General features: G+C 44.4%; 1 long non-coding RNA gene across 1 annotated transcript; it reads right to left on the bottom strand.

The window, feature by feature from the left end:
- Positions 1-556: 556 nt before the first annotated feature.
- On the bottom strand, positions 557-11,059 carry LOC147370869 (uncharacterized). Its single transcript, XR_015166039.1, has 3 exons — positions 9,966-11,059; positions 1,145-1,291; positions 557-706 (listed from the first exon to the last, which is right to left on the bottom strand). It is a non-coding gene; the product is annotated as an uncharacterized LOC147370869 (long non-coding RNA).
- Positions 11,060-14,166: the final 3,107 nt, after the last annotated feature.

Genomic DNA, 14,166 nt, shown 5'->3' with positions numbered 1-14,166 from the left:
CCGTGTATGTAGCTGCAGGATCTGGAGCAGAGGCTTTAACTGAAGACTAAAGATGAATACCGTTCAGATTGCAGAGAGAAAGAGAGAGAGAATGAATATATTAGAGAAGGGAACATCATCCCAGGTAGAGAGCAGCATATGCTCAAACACTATCATATCTGTTCGATAAATGCTTGTTCAAAGTCATCAGGGATTATGGAGATAAACTTACCATCCTACCCTCAAGGAATCAACCCTAACAGGGAAGGAACCAGACAAGTTAGGGGACTGTGACCACACAAAGCAATGCACTCCATGGGGTATAGAGCAGGATGTTCAATTCAACCAGAGTGGATAAAGAAAGGCTTCCAGGAGGGGTGCTGCCTGCCTGAGCTGCATTTTGAAAGACAAGTAGACATTTGCCAAAGAAGCAATCAGAGCAAGCCAGGAAGAGAGATCAGTCAGGGAAAAGCAGAGAGGTAAGGGAACACAGGATGATGCTTCAGATGATTATTAGATGCCCAGGTTAGCCCATGTAACTTAATACAGACCTGAAATACTATACAGTTACAAAGAATAACAGTAGAAATAATTTTATAGTGGAGTAGCATCCTTAGCATCTTTCATTGAGTCCCACGCACCAATTTTTCTTCCAGGATGAGAACAGATAGCTATTTCTCCAGTGGAACACAGGATGAAACAGTTGGCTTACATCTGAGGATTTGTGCTGCATGAAAAAAAAAAAATATGTCTTTAAACTAGAATGAAATTTAGGGCACCGAGGTGTTTTCACCATTAGTCTAAGAAGCAGAAGGAATTGAGATGGACCAACAGATCTCCAGATTTATGTCTCATGGTTACCATTCTCTCTGGGGCAAGGCTAACTGAGAAGAAAGGCAGGCAATTGTCTACACATTTAAATTATTGTTCTCTCTTTCTTTCTCTTCTCTTTGTCCACCTAGGTATGAAAATTACATATGATGCAATTTTACTATTTGCAGAAAGTGATAGTCACTTAATTGTGTCTGACTCTTAGCAACACATGAACTGTAGCCTGCCAGGCTCCTCTGTCCATGGAATTCATCAGGCAAGAAACTGAAGTGGGTAGCCATTCCCTTCTCCAGGGATCAAACCCAGGTCTCTTGCATTGCAGGCAGATTTTTACCATCTGAGCCATCAAGGAAGCTCTTTGCAAGCGGCACACATAACCTCTTAGAAGAATACATGCTGGAACCAGAATGCCAGTTCCACTTTCTGTGTATCCTTGAGCAAGGATACTCTGCTTTACTTCTCTTTTCCTCAGTCTCCTCATCTGTAAAACAGGAATAATAAATGAGAAACAAATGAGTCAACAAACATAAAGTGCTTTAGCACGTGATTGCACATAGGAGACTTTTTTAAATAAGAGCCTTCGTCATTGTTTTCATCCGTCTGTTATTTTAATGTGGACCATTTGTTTTTTCAAGTCTTTATTAAATTTGTTTCAATATTACTTCTACTTTATATTTTGGTTTTTGGCCATGAGGCATGTGGGATCTTAACTTCCCGACCAGGGATCAAACACACACCCCCTGCATTGGGGAGGCAAAGTCTTAGCCACTGGACCCCCAGGGAAGTCCCTTCATTTGTCTGTTATTTTAAATAGTAGTACTCTTGCCTGGAAAATCCCATGGATGGAGGAGCCTGGTAGGCTGCAGTCCATGGGGTCGCACAGAGTTGCACACAACTGAAGTGACTTAGCAGCAGCAGCAGCAGAGTAGCAGAATTCCCACTTACAGACACGTTTCTCTGTTTCTGGGGGAGAGGCAGGAGAGAGCCCGTTTTTGCCCACAGAAGTCATTGTTGAAGGGCTGATGGAGGAGGAAGATAGGAGACCAAGCCTGGGTCGGGGTTTGAGAAGTTGGGGGGTAGATTTGAGGCCTATGGAACCCCAGAATGAGAACTCATCCCCATGCCACCTCTGGATCAGAGCTCCACTAGAGATCAAGTACGTTTCATTCTTTGATGTGGGTAGTAAGGGGCGGATAAGGTCAGTTGGCCGAGGTACTCCCAGCTTCTCTTTATTTGGCCCATATCTGGGGCAGCTTTGCCCAGAACAAAACACTTTGTCAGGCCTGGCCAGAGGTAACCCCATGGGAGGTGGGTTTGTCTTTGATGTGTAACTCATTCCCCAACCGTCTCCAATATCCAGTTTGTTCGGTCTTAGCCCCTCAAGTCTAGGATCTTTGTCCCATGAACTCAGCTGTGGCTCCCTCTAACCTGTTCCTCCCTCGCCCAGCCCATCAAGACCCCAGGCCAAATCCTTACTCCCTGCTCAGACCCTTCAGCCTGAAGTCTTGCTACTCAAGTGGACTTCAGCAGCTTTGACACCACCTGGAAGCTTGTTCAAAATGCAGAATCCTATTGAATGAAATCTGAATTTAATAATAAATAAGACCCCCATGTAACATTATTTGCATGATGTTTGAGAGACACTGACTTAAACCTACAAGATGGATTCCTCTTCTGACCTCTTTCCCATGGTCATTTCCAACCATCTGAAAACTGGCCTCACCAGCTGTGCCCAGAGAATTATCACCTTCTTACTATTGTGCTGGAGTTCATCTCACACTTTCAGCCTCTCCATCCGCTATACATCAGCTGTCCTCTTTCTGCCCTACCAGTCTTGAGAGCACACCCCATTTCCCTTGAATTTCCCATGGCAGCACACAGAACCTCTACTGAAGCCCTGGGCTATTATACTGTGGCACAGCAAAGAATAATAATATTATTGTTATACTTTGAAACGGGGGCTCCCAACCTCCAGGATCTAATGCCTATAGATCTGAGGTGGAGCTGATGTAATAATAATAGATAAAGTGCACGATAAATGTAACATGCTTGAATCATCCCAAACTCTCCCCTGATCCCTGTCCCAGTCCGTGGAAAAGTTGTCTTCCATGAAACTCGTTCCTGGTGCCAAAAAGGCTGGGGACTGCTGCTTTAAAATGTATTTTTAATTAAAGCATCACATCAAAGTTTAAAAAGTCAATGAAAACTAAAAAATACTAAAACACAGTAATGCCTTGTTCTCCTCCATCCCTGCTTTCCTTCAGAAAGTCAACCATTCTAGGTGTTTTTCAGGTAAAACTTCCATGGGCTTCTTGGGTAGCTCAGTGGTAAAGAATCTGCTGCCAATGCAGGAGACACAAGTTTGATCCCTGGGTTGGGAAGATCCTCTGGGGAAGGAAATAGAAACCCACTCCAGTATTCTTGCCTGGGAAATCCCATGGACAGAGGAGCCTGGTGGGCTACAGTCCATGGGGTCTCAAAAGATTTGGACACAACTGAGCAGCTAAGCAACAATAAGCTTCCATAGACCGCCATTTCTTAATTCAAACATTTTAAAACTTTCCTTCTTGGCTTCCTATTTTGGTACATGATGTTTTAAAAATCCATCCCTTCATCCATTTCCCGAATATAATTTTAACACAATCTTTGGTCAAACCAATATTTGGTGTTTCAATACTCAAGGTTTCCTTACAATCAGGAAACATGTCTTTCTGTTTGGGCAAATATTCTCATGTTATTTCTTTAACAGTTTCATCCTTTGCACTGTATTCTCTATTTTCTTCATCTCCAGAGTGTTCATTGACTCACCTTATTATTTTTATATCAATCTTACCCATTGCAGAGATATCCAGTGTTTCAGATTATATATTCACTTTTGTGTAACTTTTAATTTTTCTGCAGTTAATTGCATCATTTGATCACTTTTCTTTGAACCTATGACTAAGTTTCCCACATCATATCTTAGCTCTGTATGTTCTTTCCACACAATCTTCCACTTGGTTATAGTGATCAGATAATGTATTGTCATTTCCCACCAGTCTTAGGTTGGGCTGCTATAACATATTACCATAAACTTGGTGGCTTAATAGGGCTTCCCAGGTAGCACAATGGTAAAAAATCTGCCTGCCAATGCAGGTGATGAAAGATACTTAGGTTCGATCCCTGGGTTGGGAAGATCCCCTGGAGTAGGAAATGGCAACCCATTCCAGTATTCTTGCCTGAACAATTTCATGGACAGAGGAGCCTGGCAGGCTACAGCCCATGGGGTGGTAAAGAGTAGGACATGACTGAACGACTGAGCACACGCACAATAAGTGCTGGCTTAAACAATGAACATTTATCATAGCTCTGGCAGCTGGGAAGTCCATGATCAGGGCACCAGCAGACCTAGGTCTGGTGAGATCTTTCTTCCTATTTTGCAGATGGCTATCTTCTTGTATCTGCATATAGCAGAAAACAGAGAGAAGAAAGTAAATAATCATGTTTCCTTAAAAGGGCACTAACCCCACTCATGGGGCTTCATTCTCATGACTTAATCACTTTGCAGAGGCTTTACCTCCAACTGTCATTAGAGTGGGGCTTAGGATTCCAACAGATGAATTTGGGGGGGACAAACATTCAGCCCCTTCAAATATTCTCTACTTTCCAACTGCCCAACTGTAAATCTGGGATTTTTCTGCACCACCCTTCCATCAGTTCCTTTTAACTCTCTCCTGTGAATCTCATTTCCCAATTTTCCTCTTTTTTTGTTTACTTTCTCATTTCAACTAAGAAATATCTTCCAGTAATTTCCTGATACAAGATACATTGAGATAAATTTTTTGAGACTTTGGATGTTTGAAACTGTCTTTATTTACACATGTCCACACATAATGGTTTGGCTAGGTACAGAAATCTAGGTTGCAAATTATTTTTTTTCCTCACAATTCTGAAGACATGCTCTACTGTGTTTAAGTTTCTAGTGTTGCTGTCCAATGCTATCTTTAGTCCTTATTTTTGGGGTATGACTTTTTCCCCTTTCATCTCTCAAGAAGCTTTTAGTGTTTTTTCAGTGTTTTGCCATTTCACAAAGATGTATTTTTATTCACTGTGTTGGGCATTCCAAGGGTCTTTTTAATCAGGAAGCATATTAGTTTAGGGAATGCACTTCCATTTGGAAAACTTCTTGTATAATTTCTTTAGTAATTGTCACTATACTGTATTAACTATTTCCTCTTGATCTGGAATTCTCATTCTTTGGAAGATGATCCTTCTAGGTGAGTTTCCTAATTTTTAAAACTTTTTTATTCAACTCATCATCTTACCTTTTTCCTACTTTCTGAAAAATATATTTCACCTTCTCTTACAATTTTAAAGATTAGTATTATATTTTGGCTTTCATATTTTTCATTTCCTAGAGCTCCTTTTATACTTTTTCCTCTAAATGTTCTGATGATACTTGACTACTTGTTTTTACTTAAGACTGAAAATCTCTAAGCTGATCGGAAGCTCAAAACTGACTAGAATCTCTGAAATGAGGCGAGTGTGCTTGTCTATTGGGTTCAACTCATGGGTGGTTTAAGGGGAGGGGATACCTGATTATTTCCTAGAGAATTCCTAATGTCAGTATCTGTAGACCTGTTCTGAAGACCAGCAAGAAAGAGGGCTGAGGATATCACCATTCAGATTTTCACTTTGTCCCTGTTTTTAGCATCTCAGCCCCACTCACCCTCCTCTCTGCGTGTCCTTGAATCCAGGGCTTCACAGAGTAATTTATTTTCTAGAATTTACATCTCATGTCTCCACTGGAGGAAAGGTTGAAGGTGATTTCTTCGGTGTCTCTGATTAACTTCTTCTAGACTTTGTATCTTATGTCTACACTGGAAGTGGAATTAGGGGTGGTTGCCGGGGCCTCTCTGATTAATTTTTTCTAGAATTTATATCTCATATCCACACCCGATGTTGTTGCTAAAAGATAAACCTGGAAGTTCTAACTGCTCCTTACTCTTTCAAAGGTGTCTTCCACTTTAACACACAACCACACCCTCCCTTCTTGCATTCCCAATGACCTTCATCCCAGAGCAGGGATTCTGCTCTGGGATTGCACTGGATCCTGTTTAGTACCCCCATCTCCGGCACTCAGGTTTACCCTCCCGGATTCTGCCAAGTGGTCAGCCATACCTCCTATTTTCTTGTTTGCCAAGTGTAATTGTGTTGTTCCCATTCCTTTCTGCCTATAAAAGTGTTTCATTTTTGTATAGCTCCTCAGAGCTCCTTCCTATCTACAAGATAGGATACTGCCCAATTCAAATTGATTTTTGTGCAAATAAACTCTAAATATCTTTAATATGCCTCAGTTTATCTTTTAACCTTGGTAAATAGTAGAAGATATTCTTGGCCCTCATGTTTACCCACTGCCCTGATTTATCTGGCTCTCAGGTGGGAAAGTAGTCTGACGATTATTACTGTCCCAGAGCTTCTGTATTATAATATTTCCCACAGACAACTTTCTGTGAGTCCCCAGTGGGCGCTGAATAAAATCAAAACTCAGCCTGACATGCAAAGCCCTTCACAATCAGTCTAGGGCCTTTCTAGTTTTTCCTCCCATTTAGCTTTTATTGTTTTCATTCTCCAAACCACCTGGGCTCTTCCCTAGCTCAGGGCTTCTGCTTGATCATGCATGCATGCGTGCTTAGTGGTTCAGTCATGTCTGACTCTTTGTGACCCCATGGACTGTAGCCCGCCAGGCTCCTCTGTTCATGGGATTCTCCAGGCAAGAATACAGGAGTGGGTAGCCACTCCCTTCTTCAGAGAATCTTTCTGACCCAGGGATCAAACCCCGGTCTCCTGCATTGCAGGTAGATTCTTTACTGTTTGAGCCACCAGGGAATTTTGTGCTAAACTTCCTCTATCCTCTATCCCCTTCCTCTGTCTCCCTTCCTCTATACTCCTGGTGAATTTCTACTCATTCCTCAAGATCCAGTCCAAAAGGCACTTTCTCTGTGAGCCTTGTTTAATTCCCATAAGCAGAATTCATTTTTTTCTGCCTGGTTGTTCCCTACCATTGAGAACACAGCTCCATCTAAACACTGGCCACGTCATAAGGGAATTTGGAGTGTCTGTGTCTACCCCCAAGCTACACTATGAGATCTTGTCATGTCTACTAAGCACTAAGAATCCATCCAAGGCAATTTAATCTTCTATGTTTTCTATAATTTTCTATGTTTATCATCTAAATATAAGACAATATAGGACAGTCCTTTCCTTGTAAGAGGCCAAGGAGGGCATGGAGTCCTGGAAAAGGGACATGCCTCCTTCTGTATTTCCTCTCAGTGTCTGAGTCAGGCTTACTCCAGGCAGCTCAAGTCTCAGGGGCTTATTGAATGAAGCTCAAGAACCAGGTAGTTATAAAAAAACTCAGAGCTCAAGGGACTGACTATTCCCTCATCTTCTCTCTCATACAGGCTGCAGGTTTTATGCCTGTCTGTTGCTCCTCTCTTGGTGAAGTATACACCCCTGGGCCCTGCCCAGAGCCCCCAGACCTTGCAGAGTGCCCGTGTGTGCCTAGAGAATTAGTTCTGGAGCCATGACAAGCAGCAGGTCAGAGTGCTAGAAAATCAAACTCTCTGGGCTCAGCTCTCAACCAGTGACTCCCAGGAGTTTCTGGGGAGACACCCCAAGCCCCTTTCCTCCTGGCTGGGGATATGTCTGAGGTGTACACCTTCCAACTCCTCCCCTGGATAAAGCGCCACCACCCATGTCCGTGCACCTTTTACTGTCTACCTTTCCTTGCCTGAACCTCTTCCCCACGGCTCTCCTGGAGTTTCCTAGGACTACTGCCTAACTATTTTGAGTGCAAATTTGCATTCAGATTATTGTCTCAGAGTCTGTTTCTGAGGGAACCCAAACTAAGAAACCTGGCAACCTTGTTCTCTGGAACTTCGCTCTGTCCTCTTGCTACCATTTGGTTTATCCTTTCTTCTAATCTCTGGAACCTTTTAAAACACTTCACAGCTCTGCTCTCTCATGTCTTCTGCTTGCGTATTTTGAGAACTATTTCTACTTTTCATAACTTGCACCATTTCACCTCGAGCTACCGTATGCTATGTGTCCTCATACCTCGTTTCGTTTGCTGTTCCCACTGCTAACTGCTTCACTCTTCTGATTTCTCTTTTCAAATCCCACAGGAAGGAATTTGAGGGCCCAGCTCGTCTTTGTTGCATAGGACACTAGCTGGCCCATGGATTGGCTGCACTCAGGTCAGCTAATCATGGCTAGTCCAGTCAGCTGTGCCAGAGGAGGGAGCTTGCATAGAAATCCTTTATATAGACAAATGATGCTTTCTTGATTTTACTGTATTTTTTTCCTTTATTATTTTATTTTGGCCACACTCCCTGGCATATGGGGATCTTAGTTCCCCAACCAGGGATCAAACCCATGCCCTCAATCATGGAAGAGTGGAGTCCTAACCACTGGACCACTAGGAAATTCCTTCTTAATTTTATTTTGTTTACTTTTTTAATTAGTTAATTAAGGCCATGCAGCTTGGCATGTGGAATCTTAGTTCCCTGACCAGAAATTGAGCCCATGTCCCTGCAGTAGGACACAGTCTTAACCACTGGACTGCCAGAGAAGCCCCTCTCAATTTTATTTTAAATGTAACTTTGAGACAGCAAAAGAGACACAGATGTATAGAACAGTCTTTTGGACTCTGTGGGAGAGGGAGGTGGGGGATGATTTGGGAGAATGGCATTGAAACATGTATAATATCATATAAGAAACAAATCGCCAGTCCAGGTTCGATGCAGGATACAGGATGCTTGGGGCTGGTGCACTGGGGTGACCCAGAGGGATGGTACAGGGAGGGAGGTGGGAGGGGTGTTCAGGATGGGAAGCACGTGTAAACCCGTGGCGGATTCATGTTGATGTATGGCAAAACCAATACAATATTGTAAAATAACTAGCCTCCAATTTAAATAAATTTAAATTAAAATATAATAATAAATGTAACTTCAACTTCTCCTTCCCAATCAGTGTTCCACTAAGTCACTCCTATACTGAAATTCTGAAGCTACCACAGGTTTGTATAAATTAAGACATGGCCACCTAGGAACTGGCCCTCATTCAGGCTGTGGCCAAGATCTTTTCTGGGAAAAGTCTGTGTCTGTGTGTATGTACTAAGTCACTTCAGTCATGTCTGACTCCTTGTGACCCTATGGTTCTGTAGCCCTGCCAGGCTCCTCTGTCCATGGGATTGCCCAGGCAAGAATACAGCAGTGGGTTGGCATACCCTCCTCCAGGGGATCTTCCCCACCCAGGGATCAAACCTGCATCTCTTATGTCTTCTGCACTGGCAGGCGAGTTCTTTGCCACTAGTGCCACCTGGCAAGCCCAAAAGCCTGTGGGCACATTATATAAAGGACACATTATATAAATAAAGGCCAATTTATTTTGACAAGTTTAATACCCCTAGCTTTCTATGAAAAAAAAAAATTGTGTTTTAATGGTTACAAAAGAGCTTGGAAAATAAAAAAAAAGCATGAAGGAAGAAAATAAAAGCCACAGGAAATCCCAACACTCTGAGATAATCACTCCTTGCATTTTAGGGCCTTCCCTTCTGTGCCTGTGTCTCTACTTTTAGAGGGAAATATTTCTTCCCATAATAAGAAAACTGTCCTACATATGCTGCTTTTTCTACCTGCTTTTTTTCACCTTATCACTGAACATTTTTCCGTGCCATTAAATGCTACCGAACGGCCTCATTTTAGGTCAGCCTGGCCTTCAGACACCGGGCCTCCTGCCCTGAGGAGCTGAATTCTCAGCCCACCCCTTCCCAGGACACTCAGCTGTGAAAGGCACCGATTTACACAGGTGAACCTAATGAGCTCATCTTGCTTCCTGCTACAAAATTTCAGCTAAACCTACACTGACGGCTGCCATTTGGGGCCTGGGCTGTCTACTGCAGCAGGAGCATCCCCAGGGGCCATAGACTCTCTGGGGAAATCACCAGTCAGCCCTCCACAGTTTCTTCATTCTCCACATACTCTCTGCAAAGCCAGCTCAGGACACTGTAAACACAAATCATCAAAAACTCAGAACTAGAAGCTCCCTTAGGAGGTTGCTCCAGCCCACGACCAGAAAAGAGGAACCAGGACAAGAGAGGGGAAGTAACATACCCACACTCAGCCAGGGAGCAGGTGGCAAGGTGAGGACTCAAGCTTGTGTTCCTGAGGCCAAGCCCAGTCTCTACTTTATGAGACTCCAACGCCTGTCGTGACCTGGGGGCTCTCCCCTTGGGCCCATCCATCCTGCAGGGCAAGTTCCCATGGCATTCCCAAGCAGCAGATGGAACTTGCAAACCTAAAGCCCCTGCCCCAGAATCAACCCTGGGGGATGTGGCTGCTGCTCCAGCCTCCTCTTGGACCAAGCCCTGGTTTCACATTCCTGGGTGTGGTGTGATTAGAACACAGGCCCCTCTGGCTGTCTGTGGTGGCGTGCCTTGGAGCTCTGTAAACACTGCAGCAGCAGCATCAGGCCTTCCTGCCTCTAGGGCCTATGCTGGGGAAGTGTCTGGGCTCTGGAGAAGCAACCGAGAAGGAGGCGACAGCTTTGCAGATTGGCGCTAAATCACTAACACCTGCTCCAGATCTGCAGGCTGAGTCACAGGGCAGACTGCAGGGGTTAGTTAGAGTAGCCCCAAGAGTCCCGAACACCTCTGCCCTCCCAGCTGTTCTGTCCTTCAGATACACCCTCAGGGTTGACCCCCAGCCTGTGGTGGGAGTTTCTGGTTACCAGGGGAATCTAGGGGATGCTTTGCCCCTGCATGATGGGAGAATTTGCCTCAGGGAGCAGATCTTCCAGCTGCAAGCCAGCTCACTCAGTGTGAAATGGGAGAAGGATTATCCCAGCGCCCCGTATGCCATTCTGAGGAGTCCTGGGCTCCCGCCTGACTACAGAGCCCTGGGGCCTTTCACTGAAGCAGCAAGAATGGAATACGCAGGAGGCCTTATTTTCCCCTTTTACTGAGCCTGAGCCCCAGCCTCAGGGCTCCCCCAGGGGCCAGGCCTAAGGCAGAGAGGAGGTGCCCCTCGCAACCTGGCAGCCAAGCACTTCCTTCCCTCCCACCGCTGTGCCTCAGACACGCAGGCTGCTTTCACCCACTGTCTAGCTGGGGTCTCTCTTCCAGGGGGAACATTTGGTAGATGTGAGCCTCCTCCAAGCAGAGACCCCTTTAGCTCTCTTTCTGCATCTTAAAGCACATGTTGCCCTGTTTCATCTTCAATCCACTCGCTTCCCCTGCAGATTTTATGTGGCAAGCAGGACCAAAAAATTCCTGCTGGCTGCCATGTTTGTTGAAAACACACTCAGTTTTCTTACTGCCTTAGAAACCAGAGGAGTAAGACAATGACTGACCCTGGGGAAATGACAGGTGCGCAAACTCTCTAGTTTAATAATGATTGTGGATCATTCCTGATTTCCTTGATTGGAAGCAAAGCCCAAGGCCCAACAATGCTTCACTCAAGCATCCTCACCATCAGGAACTCTCTGCTGACTGCTGACTCCCATCTCTGGGCTAGGAAACCCGAATTCTTACTGTCATTTCTTTGGGTTTAGACAGGGCACTGTGATTTCCATGCTGCTAAAGACGGTATCCATGCTCATCACTGCAAACTCGCAAATGCAGAGTGCTTCCACCATGACTGCAGGGAAAGGAAAGAGAGATGCTGCTGGAGGGGCCAATGGTCCTGAACTTGGCTGCCAAGCAGAGGCAGGGAGAGTTGGAGAGCAGGGTGAAACTAAGGGACAGGGAGATGAGGGGTGAATGAAGAGAGAAGAGTGAGTGTGCACTGGACGGCCAAGCCCCAGACCCACCAATCCTACTGCATGCACCACAGGGAGAAGCAGGCTCGGCCGAGGGCCTCCCTGCCTAGCTCTGCTTATGCATGAAACCAAGAAGCCAGCAGGGCCAATTTTCCAGGCAGGACAAGCTATGTTATTTGTGGGACCCCCAGTGCAAAATAAAATTGTGGGGTCCCTTATTAGGCATTGAAACATGTATATCATGTAAGAAACGAGTTGCCAGTCCAGGTTCGATGCACGATACTGGATGCTTGGGGCTAGTGCACTGGGATGACCCGGAGGGATGGTATGGGGAGGGAGGAGGGAGGAGGGAGGAGGTTTCAGGATGGGGAACACATGTATACCTGTGGCGGATTCATTTTGATATTTGGCAAAACTAATACAATTATGTAAAGTTTAAAAATAAAATAAAATTTTTAAAAGAAAAGGAAAAAAAAAAAAAACTAAAAAAGAAAAAAAAAAAGAACTTCAAAGACTTGCAGAGTATAAAACCAAATGTAGGGCCTTGCACAAGCGATTCCAGTGAGACTGGTGTTTTGATGGGTCACTGGGTTGATTGAGCTGCAGTTTATTAAGATTAAAAACAAAATGGGGGGTGACAGGATTAAACTGAGGGATGGAAGCTACATCAAAAACAGTTAATTATTGAGCACTTGATATATGTCAGGCTCTCTTCTAACTAAGCACCTTTTGTATGTTACCCAGTTTAATCTTATGACAGCTGTAGAGGAGAGGTGCTATCATCATCATCACTATCATCTCCCAGATGAGAAAGCCCAGGCACTGAAATGAATATATTGATAAAACCATTAAGTAACCGTGATGGAAATGGTTCCTTAACCATTGTGACCATGAGAGTTGAGTAATTTGCTCAAGGACGAAAGCTCTTAAATGAGAGAGCTGGGATTAGAATGCGGCCCAGAGACTTCCCTGGTAGTCCAGTGGTGAGCAATCCGCCTGTCAACTCAGGAGACAGGGGTTTGATCCCTGTTCCAGGAAGATCCCACATGCTGTGGAGCTACTAAGCCTATGAATCAAAGCTGTTGACCTGTGCTCTAGAGCCTGTGTTCTGCAACAGAAGAAGCCACTGCAATGAGAAGCCCGCACACCGCAACTAGAGAGTAGCCCTCATTCACTGCAACCAGAGAAAGCCTGTGTGCAGCAATGAAGACTCAGCATAGCCATAAATAAATAAATAAAAAGAAGTGCAGCCATAAATAAATAAAAAATATGTCCCAGGGCCCAAGCCCCTAGCCAGTTAACAACACTGCCTGTCTATAAATACGGAGCACAGCTCAGCCAAACAGATCTTCCATACAAGGAACTATCTTACTGTAGAAAGAAGATTCTGAACAAGTTATTCAGAGAGGCAGGGTCTGGAGACATTTGAAAAAAGGCAGGAGGGCCGTTTGTCAGGGGGAATCCAGCCTCACTGGGGTGCTGGATTAAATAATACCAATCCTAATAACAAGAGTTGCCACTCTCTCAGTAGTTGTGATGAGTCAGGCGCTGGGCCAAGCACTTAATAAGCATCTTTAGGGCCTGGTCCCCATTTTGCAGAAGGAAGGAAGTCCCAGGATCACAGAGCTTGGAGCTGTCACTGCCCAGTGTCAGGGAGGTAGACTGGAACACACACGGCCTGCCTCCGAAGGCCTTGCTTCCAACAGGCTGATTTTTAAGGTCCCTCTCACCTCTAAGATGCTGTAACTCTAAATCTCCACCGGGAAATGATTCTGTACCCGCCCATGCTATTTCATTTTAGCCTGTGTTGATATTTTTGCTGAGAGTTTGGAGCCTGCCTGGAGGCCCAGGGATCTGTTCCCTGTCTTGAATCAGTCCTCTGGAATGTTGGCCCGAACCCTGGCCAGATCATTTCAATTCTTTCTCCTTCGCTTTTTACAATCTGGGTTTCCGGTAAGCTCCAGTGAAGGCCCATGCTTCCGATGTTTCATCCTTATTTAAGCAGATAGCTTCATGAGTGTGGGCAGTTTATCCAAAAAAGCTAGAGAACATTTTCTCTGAGCCAGAAAGTCTGTGACAGCCCCTGTAGGCCCCCTACGTATGTTGAGTTCTGTTCCAATAGAGCATTCCTGAGTCCAGTTTGTTCATAAGTCCAACAAAGCCTAGTTACCCAACTACAGTTGACAATTGGTAATATAGTATCATACTATAATAGGTTTATAATACTTTTCACACAACTGAGACACAGAAAACAAACACAAAAAATTAAAAAAAAATTTTTAATCTTAAAGTACAGTACTTTGAAAAGTACAATGGTACCAGCTATATCGTTGCTGCTTTTATGCTTGCTTCCAGACATACCAGGCCTGAACTAAAGATACTACTGTATTCTGTATAGTCCTATACAGTAAATACACAAAACTATAACTACTTGAACAGGATGCACACAGGCAACAATGTACGCCGGACCCCTGAACTAACTTAAGGGATTGGACAAGTGAACACATGTTTAAATCTTTGAAAGCAGTTTTAGTTTTATGTGCTAAACTACATTAG

The sequence above is a fragment of the Bos grunniens genome, chromosome 6, assembly GCF_055505025.1.
Source record: "Bos grunniens cultivar Pamir isolate PY7600 chromosome 6, Bosgru_T2T1.0, whole genome shotgun sequence".
Lineage (NCBI taxonomy): Eukaryota > Metazoa > Chordata > Mammalia > Artiodactyla > Bovidae > Bos > Bos grunniens.
This window is presented reverse-complemented; position numbering and strand designations above follow the sequence as displayed.